Below are 14,425 nucleotides of genomic sequence, written 5' to 3' on the forward strand. Positions count from 1 at the left end.
ATTTACAGTTATCAGAGCTACACTGCAGCCACAGCATCCAAATGAGATGAACATTTCATCTAGTTCAACAGCACCACCATTGTGGAGTCAAATCTTACCTATGTGGTATAAAACCAATGCTAGGCTTAAAAATCCAAGAAATTCTGGGATAAGAAAGAATATCCCACGGTTTCATAACTATAAAATGTCATTAAATATTTTTACCATTGCTATGTCTAAAAGAATACAAGCAACAATTATAGGGCAAACCAAAAAACAAAAGCAAAACAAATTTTTCCCCCAAAGGGCCAAAATAAAATGGTTAATATATGAATCTATAAAATTTAAACCTTATAATTACAGCTTAAAATGAATTTTAAATATAAAGTTACAACTATATACTTTTAAACATATTTATAGAGCTATTTAATTTCTGATTTTATCTACCCTGAAAATTGGTCAAGTGAAATAATTCTACCTATCAAGCTACAGCTGTCTCTAATAATTAGCCAATGAGGTAATTCAACTTTTAAAATATCACATAGGTATGCAGTTTATTCCAACAGAGCAGGAAATTAATCTTGTACAGATATTAAAAAGACAACCGCATTCAAATCATGACACAGCCTCTTATTAGCTCTCCAAGCTTCAGTTTCTTTTCAGGCTTTAGTTTAACCATCTGTAAAACGGTGATAAAAATATCAACTCACGGGGTTGTTGTCATGCTTCAGTGAGAAATGACCTGGCAAATGAGAGGCATCTCCAAAAATGGTAACTTTAAAGGGGAGTGGGGGAGGGGAGACGAAGGGAGACTTAAAGATGAGTTTTCCTAGTCTTAGAAACTCCGAATGAAACGACGTTTCTGGGTCCCGGTGACTAAGGTAGTGATACAGTTTACCCTCAGCTATCTCCTTTCTCTAACAGGAAAGTCTGAGAACTACTTGTCAGAGATGAGAAACCTCAGATAGTACAGTCTTTCAGCTAGCATCATACTATAAGCATGTAGGGAGGTTGTATTTCCACATGTTGGCATGAGTTCTCTTCAAGCAGCAAACCAAAAATAGAGATTTGCTCTAAAATAGAGTGATTGAACCAAAGCCTGTGAACTAAATCTCTTTCAAGTAAAAGCAGGACTGGTGAGTTAAGGACTGAAGCACTGGAGAAAATCAGGACCCGATTTCAGAAGCTAATAAGAATGCATAATTAAAGTTGCGAATTCTGACTGAATTGCTGAGTTCTCCAGGAAGACTCTGCGAAAATGTGGGTGGGCAAAGAGTCAAAGTATAACATACTTGCACCATCCATTTGTTTCAAGAACCCACTTCCTAAAACAAAGCTTTAATCACTACATTCTGGGCAAAACTGAACATAAGCCATTGCTGTTTTGTGTACCTGCCTCAAGGGGGAAAAATAAATGTAAGTTCCTATCTCTGTTTAAAATATTACACTACAGTGACACGCTTCATCAGAATCTCCCAACAAAAGGTACAAACAACTTGGAAGGATGATATGAATTAAAGACTACCAAATATTGTTTCAGTCAGTACAGAGTGTCCGTATGGGACTCGTCACTTAGGAAGGTAGGGGTATGGGAACAGGGACAGAAAAAGCAAGAGAAGAACTGGCGTTAAATGCAGGGTAGGGACAGAAGGCAAGAGATAACATTTGCTCCGAAAACGGCACAAGGAAAAATCGTCAGAGACAGTCAAAGCCAGAAATGAAGAGGCTCTTGCATTTCCTAGGTGTGAATCAGGCATCTTCTTCCAACAGGGAAGGGAAGCCAGCTACTTACCTCTACTACCCACGGCACCAAGACAGACTGAAAAAAAAAAAAAAGACTAAATTAGATTTCCTTCACACCAGCCTTTACCAAAGCAGGCATGATTTAAGAATAACACTAAAAGAAAAAAAAAATCTCTCCTTACTTGCTTGCTGAAGCTAAAAATCCTGCAGTAGGTAAAAAAGTTATTCATTCCATCGCTATGAATAAAAGGCTTAAAATCAGAGGCCTGATTGAGATCACCCTTGAGCACGTTAACTTAGAACTAAAATCAAATTAATGAGTGAGGGGTAAAATACTAATTTTTACCTAACCTGATCTTTGTGGAAGTGGCAACAGACGGATGAAGCCAGCAGCTATCTATTGAGCCTGTTCAGTCAAAAAAGTTAATCCAACTGAGAGGAAAAGTCCAGGGAAAGAGGCCAGAAAGGCAGAAGACAAAGTTTAAAAATGTCACATTTTGGGGCCAGCCAGGTGGCACAGCAGGTAAGTGGGCATGTTCTGCTTCGGCGGCCCGGGGTTCGCTGGTTCGGATCCCGGGTGCGGACATTGCACCACTTGGCAAGCCAAGCTGTGGTAGGCGTCCCACATATAAAAGAGAGGAAGATGCGCATGGATGTTAGCTCAGGGCCAGTCTTCCTCAGCAAAAAGAGGATTGGCAGTGGTTAGCTCAGGGCTAATCTTCCTCAAAAGAAAAAAAAAGTCAGATTTTTGCCCAGGGTACATCAAAAGAGGGAAGTAAGTAAATAAGCTACCTTCACACTGTGGCATTTTTGGTAAGGCAGCTACTAGTGAGAGCGAGAGCTCCTTCACAGCTATGAAGATGTACTTCTTAAACTAGGCTAACTCAATTTATCAAGGATCTTTAACCAAAAAAGTCACTAGTCTGACAGTAAGAAAGACTGGTGTGTTTCCGTTTATTCTTGTCTTTCACCTGTCTTTTTCACCCATTTAAAATAGTTCAAACATTTTCAACTTTAATAAAAGGTAAGAATGCACTGATTATTCTACCAGATGCTAAAATGCTATTTACATTTAGTGCACTTGAAAAGTTAAACCTGAGCTAAACATTTAGTAAATGTTTTACTAAAGCAATATAAAATGTCTCCGTTCCTTAGTATGAAAGTAAAACTGAGCTTAGGGAACACTTCCTGATAATAAAAATAGCTTTTCCTCGGCCTTCCCTGTTACACCAAGTCGTACTAATACCACCACTATGTAGCCTTCTAAGCTGAAAAAGATTTTGTGGACTCGCACTCAATTACAGCTCCAGAAAAAAAGCTCTATGGAGACATTAACAGACTTCCCAACTTCTTTTTGTTTTTTTGAGGAAGCTCAGCCCTGAGCTAATATCTGCCAAGCCTCCTCTTTGTGCTGAGGAAGACTGGCCCTGAGCTAACATCCATGCCCATCTTCCTCTACTTTATATGTGGGGCGCCTGCCACAGCATGGCTTGATGAGCGGCGCCACGTCAGCACCCGGGATCGGAACCACCAACCTCGGGCCGCCGAAGCAGAACGTGCGCACCTAACCGCTGCGCCACTGGGCCGGCCCCCCTCAACTTGTTTCTTCACTAATATAGGGCACTATTTTATCCACACGCTTTTCCACAGGTTCTAAATCAGCCCCTATGAATTAAAGAAATTAGGCAGTAGGCAAACAAGAAGTAAAAATTTTATGATTTACTGATTACTTTTTCATGTTTTAGGACCTACCGGTTAAGCTGATGGTTATGTGGACACATTTTAAAATGCTTAAATTTCTTTTATGAAATAAAACACCCCAGAGATACGCAAGGTGACACAGTTATCATTTTATTTAGAATATGCTCTATTTCATTTATTCCAACTATAGTTTTAAAGTATGTTAAGTTTAACAGAAATCACAACAGTTTAAAGGGACATAACGTAATCCTATTGTTTTACATCCAAAATGAGGGATTCTGGAACAGTCCTAAACCAAATTCTATTCCCAAAGTATGGAATTATACACGTTCTAGTTATATTTTGATATAATTTTATTAATACTTCTTCAGGTGTTTTAAATCTACCTTTAACACGTTAAAAAGGTCTTAAACTATTTCCAAACACAGCATACGCCAAGCAAGCATGGAAAAGCTGAAATAAGCCTTAAGGAATTTACCCTGACTCCCTAGTTGTCTAGATGAGAAAACAGCGTGGGTCACTGACCTACCCATGACCCCACAGCCAGATTATGACAGCAGTGGGACTAGAATTGAGTTTTTCTTCCACAACACCAAACCTCATTTGGTTCTTTCTTTCTGATTGACTTGTCACCTAATCTCTTCTTCAAAAATCTTTTTTGAAGACATTAAGACAAGGGACAACTAAGGCAAAATAAAATGCCTCTCCAGATTTTATCTTTAAAATAAATAAAATCTAAAGAGTTGGAAGGATTCAGCAAGATATGACACCAAAAGCCTTTCAGTCCAGGGATGGCACATACTAGGCTGTCATCAAAAGATAACTATAATTATTATTGTTATTTTACAAGGAAGGTAGTAAATTTAAGTACACATATTAGCCTACTAGGTCCAGGATCCATTTGACGCATCTCTTTAACTTGAGCTAAATTGTTCTCAGTCGTCTTTATTTTAGACTGCAACTTTACACTATGATTTATGACCCTGATTTATTTTTCCTCTTGTACTTTTATGGACTGCTACAGTGTAATATTTTCAGGTAATAACCGGTCAGGTTCTCTCAGCCCTAGAGATACAGGCATCCTCCACCAACTCACAAGGGATCTTAAAATGTGACCCAAATATAGCTTGAGAAGGACCACAACTTTAAATGGACTCTCCAGTTAAAATCCAGTGACCTATTACAGTGAATGGTCACAAGTGCAAACTGCTGCCATCCCCAAGCCATGTTTTCAGAACCACTCTGGGATCTGGAGGAGGGAGGCGAAAGGTCAATAAAGGAGCAAACTATCTCGCCTCCTGCTCGTCCTCTGCAGCCTCACACCAGCGATGCGGCAATGAATGAAAGGCAGTGACAGCAGAGATAAATCTGAGATCCCTGCGCAGGCCTCCGGGCGGGGCGAGACAGGGAAACTGCAGCGCACAGGCGAGAAACTCAAGAGCCAGATTTAATCAATTAAAAAAAAAAAACTACCCCAAATCATCTCGACTACAGCAGGAGCCCACCCACCACCAGATACGGGAGGGCAGCTGGCGGGCGGCTCTGGCTGAAGATGCTCCGAGAAAGGCCAGGCCAAGGGCGAGCCGGGCACCCAGAAGCCGCGAGGTTCCGCGCCGGCCGAGGGCAGGTGCGGGCGCGCGGCCCGGGGAGGGCGGCCGGCGCCGGGGAGCCGCGGCGGGGCCCGGCGGGGCGGGGGCCGGGGGCGGCCGCGGGGCCCCCGCGCCTGCACACACTCACCGGCGCCGGCGGGCTGGCCTCTCGCCGCCGCTGCTCCCGCGGCGCCAGCGGCTCTTTCCCCCTCCGCCTCCTCCTCCAGCGCCGCCGCCGCCGCCCGGCCGGGCCGCGCTCCCCTTCCGCTTCCGGGAGCCCGGGCGCCGGGGCCGGCGGGGTGGGTCTCCGCGCGGTGCAGCGCCCCGCTGCCGCCGGCGCCGTCTCCGCTCCGCGCCCAGGCGCCGCGATGGGAGCCGCCGAGGGCCGGAAGACCAGAAATCGCGTCCCGGGCGGGAGGCGCCGCGGCTTCCAGACCGCTTGTTCCGCCGGATCGCCATCGCCCGAGCACTTGTACCTGACGCACCTCCGCGCACCCCTGCTGCCACCTGCCCAGCTCTGCCCCGGCGTCTTTCCTGTGTCCCCACACCCTCCCCGTCCCCCGTCTCCGGGGGGCCTGCAGAGGGGCTTTCCTTTAAGGATTGCATTTATCCTCCTTCCTTCGGGGGAGATGACCAACGGGCCTCTCTCCCCCTAACACGTTGTGGATGTGCGTCGTACCTTGCTTCAAAATGCAGTCCCCAGCATCAGCATCCTCTGGGAGCGTGTGAGAAATGCACAATCTTAGGCCTGCTGAACCAGTCTCTGTAGTTTAACAAGATCGCCAGGTGATTCCTAGTGTGCACCTTAAAGATTGAAAAGCACTGACCTCTAATGAATGGTCTTGCCCACTTCAGACCCTCCATGGAACAAGAGCCAGAGGTGCCCCAGGCATCCAAGATTTTTTCCTATTCCTGTTGTTAACCCAAATCCATTTCCAAACTACCTTTACTTAGTATTTCTGGAGATACCCAAAAGTTGCCAGCTTTCTCATCCCTGCAACCTAGGGGAAAAAATGGACTCAACATTGCAAATAATCCACCTCCCTGTCTAAATTGGTACTTTTGTGAACACCAGAGATATACTAAAACCTGTCCCCTCCCCTCAGCTGAACAGTACATACTTTGGGATGGTTAAAATGTTTGCAATAACGTGGAGCTAGATCTTTGTGCCTGCATGCCACGGGAGACAATGTGTGGATGGAAGAAATATTACCTGCTGCATAAATCTGAACTCCTTACATGACAGCATTGAAAGTGCTCCACAAACTGGTCCCTACCTACCTCTCCAGTCTTAGCTCTAACTTGGTTCATCTACCCATCCTAGAACACTGTCCATCTTCCTCTCTGATCATCTTAATTCTTTTTTTTTACAAAGTGCTCAGACATATTTATTGCAATCATAAATTATTCAAACTCCAAAAATTTACTTTCTAAATATTTCAAATAAATTTACTTAGCTACAATTATACAATTACATAATATTTTCAGTGGCATGCTACAATATATTATTTATTATTGCCTAATTCAAATCCATTCTCCTGTAATCCAATTAAGACTTTAGTCACAATAATCTATTTGAAAGGCACAACTAATCAGTGGACGTTTCCTTTTACATTCTTCATCTCTGTCTTCAGCAGATATTTGTAGAAAAGGAGATCATAAGTCTCATTTGATTCCTGTTATCCGGGTATAATTATTACTAGCAACCCTTTAATTACTGAGGATGTCCCAGTTTGGAGGGAAAATTATTTGCTCTCTCTATTGGTAGAGTACCTATCACATGCCAAGCTGTGTACTAGAACCCGTGATCCAGAAATAAACATTAAAAAGTCACTGCCTCTATTTATTTTAATATTGGTTAGAGCAAAGAGCATCATGAATTTCTATTATAATGCCAGGTACAGTTAAATGCTGGGATGAACAATAACACAGAAAGAGAGAGAGGAGAACTAAGGAAGGAAGGGGGGAGAGAGAAAATGAGGGAAGAGGGGGAAGGAAGGAAGAAGACAAATAAATTACCTACAATTCAAGGGAATGAGACTAGGGAAGTACTAATCTGTGACATGATATTTGACAACAGAAGTGAATAATAATCATCATAAAAAGGTAAAGCACATTTTGGATAAAAAATTTTTCAGAGGGGGACAATTTGAACAGTGCAAGCCAAATACTACTTCCCCCTCATAGTGATGTGGTTGGTTAAAAAAAATCTGTGTAATATCGCAAGAAATCTTCATATACAAAAAAAGTACAATATCTTGAATATTACTCAACAAACATTAACACCTAGGAAACATCTTTACGTAAGATACTGTCTTGTTGTAAGAGCAACCATCCACTAACTTAAAGAGGTTTCACAGAAAGGAAAAGCACTCAGAGGACACCCCTGCTGTCAGTATGGACTCCACGCCTCCTAGAGGAGGCCAGCCTGGAAAACAGGCTGATGGAGGTCCCCTCATGGTCACAGAGCTGTGCCGCTGTCCCCACTCCCAGTGTGCAGGCAGCCTGTGGCCTGCTGGAAAATGCAATGACCTCCACCTCCGATGCCCCCTCTATGGAGAAAGAAAGTGGATAAACCAATCAGTGGGTAATCCAAAGGAGACACCCTGACCCACATCCACAGCACCCAAGAGACTCCCAAATCCTTCTACAGAAACACAAAAATGCGGGGTTATTGACATTGTCAGATGCAGTCAGCAAATGAAAATATTTAATACATTTGTGCATGGGGGATGGTATATGCACTTTCTATCAACATTTTAATCTGATGACCTTAATTCCATCCAAACTTGAGAGTCAGCTCAAATCCTACCATCCCAGAGTTCTCTCTCACCCCTACACTTCTATCACACACACGGTAGCTTATTTTGGGTCCTTATGTTACCCTGTGTAGCTAGGTATTTTAAAACGTGTCATGTCCTGGTTTCTGAATTAATTACCTTGCAGACCTACATCAGTGGTTTGCAAAGTGTGGTTCCCACACCAACAGCGTCAATATCACATGGGAACTTGTGAGAAATCCATATTTGCCAGCTCCACCTCAGGGCTACTGTATTAGAAACTTTGGGGGTGAGGCCCAGCAATCTGTGTTTTCACAAGCCTTCCAGGTGATTCTAATGCATGCTCGAGTTTTAAAATTACTGACATAGAATATTGTCTCCTACCCCCAAAGGAACTCAGTGGTAGGGATTGATTTGACTATATGGAAGTTTTTGCCTTTCAAATTAAGAAATAAGCTCCTCCATTCATGCATAGCTAGGTTGGAAGACTGTCACAATTGCTTTTGGAAGAATTACCTTTGATTTTCACAATGCATTTGATGTAGTAGGATTTTTGTAAGTGGGTTTGTTTGAAAAGAAAGAAACAAAACAGACAACTAGTCACTTTGGGGGAAGAGCAGACATATGGAGTTTTATCCCCTAAATCCAGGTACCTGAATTGCATATTATTTTGCTCTTTCTTAGCATACCCTTGTGAGAGAGAATAATTTGCAGCAAATGATCTCAACAAGTGCCAAAATGAGGATTAGTTGATGGGCATGTGAATGCACATGATAATTGGAAGTGTACGTATTCTTCATGCCTTTTTTTCCTGAGTTAACCTGTCTCTTATCAGCCACATGAGTTCCAGAGAGATTTTTCTAAGAAAGTCGTGGAAGGAGAGAAGTGGCAGGAAAAATATTCTCAAAATCATGAGCCTTTTAACATGAGCAGTTGAGAAGTATCATCAAGCGCCTATCTGTCCTCTACACTGAAGGCCAAGTCACCTATTGTATTGTACTGCAATGCAATATTGCAATATTACAACAAGACTGTATTGTATTACAAGCCGTATACTTACATACCTGTGTCCTAATGAGAGAGTAGGGAGATATGGCGTCATGTAATCCTCTTTAAGAGCTTCTCTATTTACTGTAAGGATGGAGAGAAGATATATATCATGCACTACTTTTTCCCTCCAGAATTCTAGTCTATTTCGTGGTGCCTGTGACGGACTGAAACATGATTATTAATCAAACTAATATTTATCTGGGAATAGGAAGAGTAGACAAGGACAGGTAGCATTGCTGCCACTGCCAATTTAGCTTCTCAACAAAGGCACAGTCAGGGCATTTATGGGGATAAACTCAGCCAACTACTGTGCTTCTGTGCCGTGACTGGGGAGGACTGGATTTTACTGCCATTTCCAAAAGTCAGTGCAAGTGCAGTCCAGAGTTTAATCAGTACTGGCTAATAGCCCTTGGCAGCTTTGGGTGGATAGCGTTCTCCACCTGCCCAGCTGGGTACCATGCCCTAAGCACCCACATTTGATGCACATTCATGATTTCTCGGTTGCTTATAGTCATCTCCCCCATCTGTTTGAGTGGCAGAGTGCCCGTTCCACAACAGTCTAAGATTCTAATAGCTGTTCTTAACCTCTTTTGGGTTACGCATCTCTTTGAGCATTGATAAAAGTTACGGAACCCTCTTCCCAACAAAGTACACATATGCATGCAATTACATAAACATATACATAAATATTTATATATAAAGTTTCACAAGCTGCTCCACCTTCCCACACCTTCAGAGGACCACATTGAAGTCATGAACTTCAGGTTAAGAACTTGCCCTAAGACATAGAGAGTAGGTAAAATAAAACTTTTTTTCCAAATATCAAAGACAACTCTCAAAAACCACTGTGCTCTCAGGAGACAGAACAGAAGCAGTGCTAAACGGAGTTACAGGCAAAGTGCTGTGGGAGTGCACTTAGTCAGGCCAACAGCGTCCTTCGGGAGTGGCTTCTTGGAGAAAGGGTCTTGCATCAGGCAAGTGAGAATAGGACTTTAATTGGGACAAAGGATCCCTGCAGGATGAGGGAAAGTGTAAGCAAAGGCATGGAGATGTGAAAGTAAGAGTCCACCTGGTGTGCCTCCAGTGTAAAATATATGGAAAGATAGAGAAGAGGACGGAAAGGTAGAACACAGTCAAATCAAGGTGAGCTTCAAAAACAAGGCTATTTGCAATGAGGAGCCACTCACTTTTGGAGTAGGGCAAAGACCTGCTCTAATCTGGAAAGACTATTAGTGAGGGCAGTGGCATCATCAAAAGGCAGAATGGTGGGACATCTGGAAAAGTTCTAAATCTCCTAAATAAGAACCTATTAGTGAAGCCACATGGCTTTGCCTCAACATTTTAGGGTTGCTTGATGTTTTCTCTAGAGGTTTCTGTTACGCTAACTCAAGATGAACCCAAGATTCTTACGGTGGGTTAAGTGCCACTGGAAAACGTATTCTCATGAGTGATCAGGTGAATTTAGAGTCCAGGACGCCGAAAGAGTTAAAATCTGGAATAGAAAGAATGAAAATCACCTTGGACTGAAAAGAGAAAGGAAGCCCTGCCACTAATCAGGCTGGGAGGACAGACGCAGATAAAGCCAGCTGCAAAGTTAATGGAAAACACTGTTTCTGCCAAAGTCATGCAGCAGTTATAAATTACCATAATGACCTCTCTTTTGGGTGATTACTGACCAGGGATGCCCCAGACCACTTGCTATTTTCATTTATTGCTAGGGATACCCAATTGCTCAGCCACCTTCACCTCATGACAGCACCCAATTCCTAATTAATTCCCTCCTTTTCTAATCCCACCTCAAAGCAACAACCAGTCCAAAACTGATCCCTGCTTCCCTAGACTATCTTCAGAATCATTCAATGAGATCCCAATTGCCTCGCTCCTCCTTGTCTAGTGGCACTCCTCTGAAGTGCCCTCCCTCCTTGCAAGGCAATAAATCTGATTTTGTCAGGCTACAGGCTTGTTCTGGTAGTTTTTGACTCATTAAGTTTTAACAACCCATGCAATAATGAAAGCCACCTGTTGTTGGGATCTGAAATCAGGATAAAGGTCTCCCTTTCTGTGTCAATGGCACAATCAAATAGCTGCCGTTCTCAGCAGTAAGACGCAGCAGTTTCACGCATGGACTCTTCCAGCATGGGAAGAAGTGATGCTTTGGGCAGGTCACCCTCATCCTTTGGAGAAATGTGGAGGGAGCTGGAAGGCAGAAGGAAAAAGTACTTTTAAAAACAATTTTTGTGAGTAGTGCTTTTAGAAAACAGCTTAATTTAAGTAAATTGGATTAACAGAGTTCCAAGACAGAAGTAAAATGGGTCTAGAAGAATAATAAAAGTTCTGCCCTGGTTCAATGTAAAGAACATATTAAAAAGAGGGGTGATGCCAATCTCTGCTTGAAGAAGAGAGACTAAGTGAGATTTTCACTGAGAGGTTTTATCATAAAGAAAATAGCAAAAAGAGATGGAGGAAACCTGGGTTTGTCTCCCAGACAAACCCATAGAAATAGAGAACAAGAAGACAAGTTAGAATTGGGAGCTTAACCAAAGTGTGGGGCAGCAGCACCAGTGGAATGAAGAGTTCAAATAGGAGGGTTCTCTTTGGTAGAAGGAAAAATAGTTACTTAGTTTTCAAAGTCAGACGCAAAAGAAGAGCCAGAGGGTGACCAAGTGGGAGATTTTGAAGAGGGAGGAGGGGATTCGAGAGTTAAGATTCAATGGTTTCCACCTTTGTGCAGACACAGGAACCAGAGGTGTTAAGTTCTCCAAAAGGGAAAAGAAAGAGGGGAGGGTTCAGCACCAGGAAAGGAGATGAAGAGACTAAGGAGACAGCCCACATGGCTCACGTGCAGATAATGTTGACTTGGGGAATAAAATAATCTCTGCATCCTTCAAAGAAAAACCAGGTACCAGAGGTAACAAAAATACTAGTTTCTGCTATAAGTGAATGGCTCTAAAACACTTGGGAGAATTAACTTTTGTTGATTTCCAAATATACTAACTCAACAACCTGCTTTGGCTTCATGGTCCCTACATCTAGTAGATGAAAAAATTTAGGCCACCGGACATTCCACCTTTTGACGCCCTGCAGTGCCACAGCAGGAAGCCTCAGCCTTAGCTGGTGAAAATGTGGTTGACATGGGTGCAACAGCAAATAGACGCCTGAGAAAATTCCATAGGCAATGCAGGCTCAGAGTGCCATGATGAAGAACAGCAGGAACGAGCAAACTTGTAATTGAGGAATTCAGTGAAAGCAATGGTGAAAGATTGACCAAGTACGTAGGATGCACTGACCACATCTTGGGTTTATTAAATACCTGGGCTGTTTTGGATAGTAACACCTGCCAAACTCATAGACATGCACGTAGCACACACACACATCATTGCTGTTGTTATCCTTCTTCTTTGATCTCTTAGTCAAGGAGTAATTTTCACTGTAACTGCATTACAAAAACAAAAAGTTAGTCCCAAGCTCATACCTGTTTCATCAAGCAACCTCCTTGTTCAGTCATCTCTTCTTATTCTATTTTTGCTGTTTGGGAAGAACCTGGAGATTTGGCCCTCCAGAACCATATAGGCAATAATGAAATGGAACTGACCTTAGGTTTACAAAATCCTGCATCTAAGAATCATCCCCAGACCTGAATTTGTGAAAACCAGCATTCCGAGAGAATCTTTCTGAAGCAATCTGATCCTGGTTGTGCTGTCATTCATTAATTGCCACAGGAATTACCAACTGCCATCATGAAGTATTTTATGGGCACACTATAAATATTAAAAGAGCATGTTAAAATTACCCCATGTGCAGCAGCAGCTGATGCCGTTTTATGGGGAAAATATTAAAGAGTGTGCAGAAGTACACACTACAACTCCCATGATCTCTATTTCTTACAGCTCCCCTGAAGCATGACGCTGGCCACAATTTTAACTCTTTAATCATAAGCAGGAAATCATTCAACTGATCATTTCTGCTGAAGCAAATCTTATCCCTTAAACTAGGTGTGTAGTTAATGCTGTAGTTGCCTTTTTGTACACTCATCAGTCAACTTTCTATTGTAAAAATGAGGGCAGGAGGATTTTCTTTCAAGTTTCCCAGGGCAGGAAAGAACATTTCACCTTTCCTATAGTTAAAACCAGTGCGTGGGAGTGCATCCTAGGAGCTGGATGACCTGTCTGGCTTCTCTTAGGCTTTGTGTCAAGTGGAATGAACATTCTGGCAAGGTAGGACACTGCCCTGATTTGTGAAATCTGTGCAGAGCTAATCAAGACCTGTTTGGGTTGTCTCATAAGTCCTGCTTTCTCCCCAAAGATCTCTTCCATTAGCCCACCATAATGTCTGAAACTTCCAACTCTGTACTTGAGAGAAAGAACTAGATCCAGAAAATGTCTGTTAAAATGCAAATGACTAGATGATGGAAATCTTGTTGTTTCTCCTAGAGATGATGATGATATCATTATCCTCATTATGTAAGAGAATATCCTCATTCTTAGGAGATGCATACTGGAGCATAAGGCGTGAAATGCCATGATATGTACAATTTACTTTCAAATGGTTCAACAATAAAAAAAATATGCAGTGAATACACATACATACACATTCATACAAACTGAGAGATAAAGCAAATATGGCAAAAGGTCAACAATTGTTGAATTAAGGTGGAGACTATACAGATATTCTTGGTACTATTTTTTCAATTTTTTTATATGTTTGAAAATCTTCATAATGAAAAAGTGGAAAATGCAGATTCCTGGGCATACAACAACCCCAGTGAATCAGACTCCTTGGATGTGGAACTAAGAACACATTGCTTGTGAGCACCTGAAGTAAGTTTTAGGCACACTATTTGAAAGTTATTGAATTATGGTGCCAAATGCCAATGGAGAAATAAGTGCAATCGGTACGTGATTAAAAGAGCAACTTATTTGGGGAGAAAAAAATCAACCCAATTAAATACCTCTATTTCCTCTGGGCAAAACACGCAATTTCATTAACTGGGCAGGAGTAAATGGTACCCATGAACTGCACAGAAGTGAAATTTGAGAAACTTAGAGTTTCAGGGGAGAACAACAAGAGGTTCAGGAAGGGCTGGGAGACAGCACGATGCTCTCATTCTGGAAGAAATCTGAGCAAGTGTTTAGAATTCCTATGATCAAAATTCTTTAGTGACTCCCACCTCCTCGTTATCTGGCCTGGTGGTAAAATCATCTGTGGAGCTTTAAAAATATATCGACTATTGCCTGCTGTCCCCAATCCCTATCTCCACCCATTGGAACAGAATTTCTGTATTTTAAAAGTTTATAAGTAATTCTAATACACAACCAGGATTAAGAAGCAGTCAACTGTAGAATGAAACCCAGACTCTCCAGCCAGGGAAATTCTGTCTCCTCAAAGCAGGACCCAGTCATAACCAGCTTGGTACCCAGAATGCCTGACACTTAATAGGTTCTATGTAGATGTTAGTTGGATGAATACATTGATGGACTAGAGAGATAAATAGACATGAATTAGGAGCTCTGGGCAATTGGAGATCATTTGAATATCCTGAAATGAAGGTGAGAGAGGGAAGGGAGCTCAAGGGTGAGATCACAG

At 42.3% G+C, this 14,425-nt stretch overlaps 1 protein-coding gene across 14 annotated transcripts in view; it reads right to left on the minus strand.

Moving 5' to 3' along the window:
- ZDHHC21 (zinc finger DHHC-type palmitoyltransferase 21) overlaps nt 1-5,808 on the minus strand; it is a 73,170-nt gene extending 67,362 nt beyond the window's left edge. For 12 of the 14 annotated variants that reach the window (XM_023627374.2, XM_023627376.2, XM_023627372.2 and 9 more), the window contains exons 1-2: nt 5,161-5,300; nt 1,772-1,798 (exon numbers count right to left, since the gene is read on the minus strand). The gene's annotated coding sequence lies outside the window, so the exon portion shown is untranslated. Of the gene's footprint in view, nt 1-1,771; nt 1,799-5,160; nt 5,301-5,691 lie in introns of those variants that run through there. The other 2 variants (XM_070248906.1, XM_070248908.1) reach the window with 2 other exon arrangements.
- Nucleotides 5,809-14,425: the final 8,617 nt, after the last annotated feature.

The sequence above is a fragment of the Equus caballus genome, chromosome 23 (genome assembly GCF_041296265.1).
Source record: "Equus caballus isolate H_3958 breed thoroughbred chromosome 23, TB-T2T, whole genome shotgun sequence".
NCBI classification, from domain to species: domain Eukaryota; kingdom Metazoa; phylum Chordata; class Mammalia; order Perissodactyla; family Equidae; genus Equus; species Equus caballus.